Here is a 6000-nt window from a genome sequence, read left to right as displayed (position 1 = left end):
AGGGGCCTTAGCCAGCCTTGCTAAAAAAAAAGCTAGCGGAATTGATGGAATTCCAGCTGAGTTGCTTCAAAACCTCAAACATGACGCTGTTAACATTCTGCATACATTATGTCAGAAGATTTGGACAACCCTGCAGAGGCCACAGAATTGGAGGAGGTCAGTTTACATCCCTATTCCAAAGAAAAGCAGTGCCAAAGATTGTTCCAACTACCGCAAGATCGCGCTTATTTCGCATGCTAGCAAGGTGATGTTGAAAATCCTCCAAGGTAGGCTGCAGCAGTATGTGGATCGGAAGCTTCCGGACGAGCAAGCTGGGTTTCGCAAGGGCAGAGGAACTAGAGACAAAATTGCCAACCTTCGCTGGATCATGGAAAAAGCAAGAGAGTTCCAGAAACCCATCTACTTCTGCTTTATTGATTATGCGAAAGCGTTTGACTGCGTAGATCACAGCAGATTGTGGCAAGCTCTCGAAGACATGGGAGTTCCAATTCACCTCATCTGTCTCCTCAGGAACCTGTATGAAGGACAAGGGGCCACAATCAGAACTGGGCATGGTCTTACTGATTGGTTTCAGATTGAGAAAGGAGGGAGGCAAGGCTGCATACTGTCGCCCTGCCTATTTAACCTATATGCAGAGTGGATCATGAGGAAGGCCGGTCTGGACGAGTCTTCAGCTGGAGTGAAGATCGCTGGAAAACGTAACAACCTTAGATACGTGGATGATACCACTTTAATGGTAGAAAGTGAAGTGGAACTCAAGAGACTTCTGATGCGCGTGCAAGAAGAGAGTGAGAAATTTGGGCTTAAACTGAACATTAAAAAGACAAAGATCATGGCGTCTTGCCCTATCAAGTCGTGGAGCATCAATGGACAAGAAGTGGAAGCTGTGACAGATTTTCTGTTCTTGGGCTCCAAGATTACCTCGGAAGGAGACTGCAGCCATGAAATTAGGAGACGCCTGCTTCTGAGAAAGAGAGCAATGGTTAGCCTTGACCGCCTAGTAAAGAGCAGGGACATTAGTCTGCCAACCAAGATCCGTATAACTCGTGCTATGGTCTTTCCAGTTGTGATGTATGGATGCGAGAGTTGGACTGTGAAAAAGGCTGACCGCCGAAGAATTGACGCGCTTGAATTGGGGTGCTGGCGAAGACTCTTGAGAGTTCCTTGGACTGCTAGAAGATCAAATCAGTCGATAATGTCGACCATAAACCCTGACTGCTCATTGGAGGGTCAAATTTTAAAGTTAAAGCTCAGGTACTTTGGTCATCTGATGAGAAGGGAGGAGTCGCTGGAGAAAGATTTGATGTTGGGAAAGATTGAGTGTAAGCGCAGAAGGGGTAGGCAGCGAACGCGATGGTTAGATGGCATCCTCGAGGCACTGCAGATGAAGTTATGTGATGTTAGGAAGATAGTGCGAGACCGGAAAGCGTGGCGTGACATGGTCAATAGGGTCACGAAGAGTCGGACACGACTGAACGACTGAACTGAACTGAATAATCTTCATGAGAACCAACCTCTGAGCACTTGGCTATACGTACAAATATAAAGGTTAAACTTGCGTGTGTTTGGGTAACTGGGCATTTATATTGCAATAAGTGCGACAACAAAACTTTCAAGCTGTGCATGTTGTTAAAGCTAGAAGGAAAACAAAAAAAATTGAATGGCTGAACGTTATTCAGTCCTGGAAAAGCGCGATGTGGACGTGCTAAAAGCGACGCAAATGAGAAAAGCTTCTCTACATATGCACACGAGTACACCACAGAGTTGTTTTAGATGCTAAAAGCGACGCAAATGAGAAAAGCTTCTCTACATATGCACACGAGTACACCACAGAGTTGTATTAGATGCTAAAAGCGACGCAAATGAGAAAAGCTTCTCTACATATGCACACGAGTACACCACAGAGTTGTATTAGATGCTAAAAGCGACGCAAATGAGAAAAGCTTCTCTACATATGCACACGAGTACACCACAGAGTTGTATTAGATGCTAAAAGCGACGCAAATGAGAAAAGCTTCTCTACATATGCACACGAGTACACCACAGAGTTGTATTAGATCAAGATGCTCTTTATCAGCGTGTAAGAGTGAACCATAGCCGCGTTCACTCAACCATCCTGGAGTTCACTGGCGTCGCTGGAGAACTACGGCTGGTTGTAGATAAATAATAAAAGTCGTTTGTTTAACAGAAAGGGGCTAATATGGTGTCAATCGATTCGCATATCTCAAAAACTAAAGTTTTTTTGTTTTAAGGTAGAGATATATTTTTTAAGTTTTTCAAGGCTTGCTCAAATGGTTTTCACTAAAATGTTGTTTGACAACGCATAAATTGTTATTCGAAGTGTGCTGGACAATTGCATTCATAGTTTCATGTCGTGCATTTCATAAAAGTTTGGACGTAATATTTTTCTAGAAAAAAAAAGTAGTGGAAGCCTGTTCCCTGTGCAGTTAGAAAGGATGGATTTGTTTTACATCAAACGCCGTAACAGCGAGAACGTGGTTAGCCGACTGCATCGTGGTTCTTGCCACCAAGCAAAGCCGGAACGCGGAGCCCAGTTGTTTTGGGTTGTGCATAAGTTAGCGCGTCCGACAGCACACTGAGGGCTTGAGTAGAATCATACGCCGAAGAGACGGGGGCGGGTGGCAAAGGCCTGGAAGAGCGGATACAGTAGTGTGCGAGATCCCTACTGCGAGCTCGCCTTGAGTTTCCACTTAATTCATATCTCTATATTTGTCTGTTAAACTTAGCAGCTTCATGGTACGCACTCGGTGCTCAAAAGTAAAGCACCTCGTGAGCACCTACTTAACATTGCCTCCTTCAGATTTAAAGAACGAGAATCTGGAAATGTAGTTGACGCTCAGGGCCGGGGCATTTGCAGGAAACTCAGGCGGTACAAGCCGAGTTCTCTCAAGACATGTACTACCGTCTGGGCGAGCGCAGTCAACCCAAAGTCTTATAGAGGATTCATTATTTGATTTTCTTTAGTTCGAGTATCTTCAAAATACACGATACTTTAAAACTGCATTTTTGATACCGATACTCCGATACTTTCATTTTTTGCACAGGATATCTAATACTGATACATAAAATGCATCTAAAGATAGTATCGAAGATACATGTATCTTCGATACTGCCCATGACTCGCCGTATGACACACGTGTTCATGTTTTTCGCAACTCTTTTTTTTCCTGATATGATAGAATCTTCGAATGCTTTGCCAGCTGATGTTGTGTAGCAAACGGATGTAGAAAAATTCGAACGATCCATTGATATTTTGTGTCGAGTGCGTTCAACTTAATGTCATTAATCTGTTATGTATTGTACTGTATGCCATCCCTGTATCGACCCCCGAGTGAGGGTTAACAGTATCAATAACAAAAAATATAAACTGTTGTAGAGGATCTGACGTCGCCCAAACGGAATTAGATCCGAAAAAAGGGCACAGAAAAGGATTGGCGCACAATTTGAGAGTACCAATGACTAAAATGGCTAAACAAGAATTGAATTAAGCAACTAGAAGCAACAAGCACTATAATGCCGAAATATTAGGCAGATGGTTCCCAAATCAAGCTGCATCGAGCCTTTGGCGATGAAGTAAGCGCTGAGCTAGCGTATGTGCCTCTCGCAACAACTAAAGGCGTAGTGTTTGTCGTGTTCGACGATGTACAAACAAATTTGTTATGTGCACTGACAGAGAAACTGCCGAGGGGATAGATGCGCGCATTACTCCCGCCGACTACTAACAACATCTCGAAGAAAGAATGCGGTGAAAATGTGCTGACCAAGTGGGCCCTCGCTCTCCAGAAACGTAAAATGGCATTGGAACACAAAAAGGAGTTTCTAAATGCAAATTCCGACAGTATGTCGCCTGGGTCACCAATTACAATCCGTCGTCTCTTTCCGCTACCTGGGTTCGCTGGAGGTACGTCGTTGTGGGTCACTGTGCCGGCGGACGGACGAGGGGTACTTGTCGACAAGTGAAGTGGTGGCAATGCGTCCAGCTCTTGTACTTATTCGTGTGCATCAAGCTTGAAGACTGTGAAGCACAGTTTAGTGGGGAGGGGTCGGGCTCGACTTTTATGCGATTGGAAAGTTGGCGCCAAACCGACTGAATTATGGAAAGAGCGGCTGGTTGCCGCAGGACAGTGCTTGTGTGCGTGTCTTCTCGTCGACATTCCGTTTGGAGAAGTGTTACGGTTGCGCCCACGTGTTCGCGGCGACGGCCAGTTGCCCCTGACGCTGTCGCACACCCCCTTGCCGTCTGGAAGTGGCCGGCGCCCCATTTGATGTCGCGCAACCGCCGCCGTCCGCTTCAGTCAGGCGACACTGCTCGTCGACTTCTGTCTTGAAAAACGGCGACTGCGTAAAAAGAAGTGGAGCGACCGGACCGGGGGGGGGGGGGGGAGGAAAGGGGGCGGAGAGACAGAGAGAGACAGAGAGAACTTTAATTTGTCCAACATGGTGACTATACCGCTCTTCGGGGGTTAGACCCGGAAGTTGGGACAGTTGCCTATTAGTTGCAGGCCGGTAGTTCTTGGACTCCGGCGGCATCTTCGGCCAGTCGAACAATTTCTCTCTGGGCTCCTGAGCTTGGCAGAATGGTCTCCCAGGTGTCTTTAGTTATATTTTTAGCCCTGCCTGGTGACTTCGCACATTCCCAATTTGTGATCTAGTGATCCCCTTTCCTTACATAATGAACGTAGGTCTGATCGTATTTCTGGCTATATATGGTTGACAAGAACTGGGTTCGGGTATGTATTTGTCTGCAGCTTTCAATATGCTACTGCTTCCTCTTTGCCTAACGTGGAGTCTGGTGGTGGTAGAACCATCCTGCTCAGTCTGTAGTGCATTGTTATTTCGCTATAGTTAATCAGGTCCTCTTGTTTGCCTTGCTCCGGTGGCACTCCTCCAGCATGGTGTGTCAGATCTAGGGCTAGTCGGCGGAGATGCGGCCGTTTGGATACTCAAGTTCAAGCAAGGCTGACAGCGAGCTGACAATGGACGAGCATGCATCGCCTTCGTCGGCTCCGAAGAATTTTCTTTCCATGGAGTGATGATACATCAATCGACCAGCGTTGTGGTGGGAGGACAGGTGAGAGTGTGCAGGCACGGCCGTATCTCGGGTGGGTTTTCGTCAACGAATGTGATTCGTCAACGAGGAAACAGCCAAGTTTTATTTTGGAATTTGGAAACCTTAACAGGGGGCTCGTGAAATTCTTCAAGCATCTTGATCTTCGATTTTGATGCTGACTCATAAATATGTAAATAAATTGTGCCTATCTAGTCTTACTTCGGTGAACCGGCCACCATCTCATTCTTCACTTCTTTGGGGAAACGAGAAACTTCGGTGATCATCCAGAAGTTGGAACCATCAACATCCTAACTACAGCCTCTGTTTTTTTTTTTTTTTAAAGCAAGACTGTTGCATTGATCTCTGGATTTTGGCTTATTTTATCTTGGATATTACTTGAAGTCTATATGGCGTCGTTTTATATGTTATTTTTTCTTTTAAAATGATTATCTGCCTGATCTGGCTCTTGATTCTAGCCACACTCAGACCTCCTGTTTCCCGTTTTTTATCGTTTTCTCTTAGTCTACATACCCATATCAGTCGCATTGTTTCAGTTATTGTTGGTTAGTGTTTTTTGTTTTGATGCATTGATAGTTACCTTTCGTTTTTTTTTTGCTAGAGAGAGAGAGCAAACTTTACATAGTTCAAAAAAGTAATATAGAGCTCCTGGGGTTGGCTCCCCATTCCTGCACTTCCACGGCCTTTGCTCCCCGGCTGGCCCATTCAGCCAGCCAAAGCTCTCTTTCAATTCCGAACTGGACAGTGCAGCCTCCCACTGCTCCGGCGGGGCGTTGTGGAATATAGGTACTGCATCTATTTTCTGGCAGACCCATGTTCGTTTTTTTTTTCGAACCTTTGCATTACTCTCCCTCCCTTCATGTGCCTCTGATGTTTTGAACTTCTCTTGTATTCGGCTGTGATTTTCGCGA

This window comes from Amblyomma maculatum, chromosome 11, assembly GCF_055883805.1.
Source record: "Amblyomma maculatum isolate TAMU_Amacu chromosome 11, ASM5588380v1, whole genome shotgun sequence".
NCBI classification, from domain to species: domain Eukaryota; kingdom Metazoa; phylum Arthropoda; class Arachnida; order Ixodida; family Ixodidae; genus Amblyomma; species Amblyomma maculatum.
The sequence above is the reverse complement of the archived record's forward strand: the minus strand, read 5'-3'. Positions refer to the sequence as shown.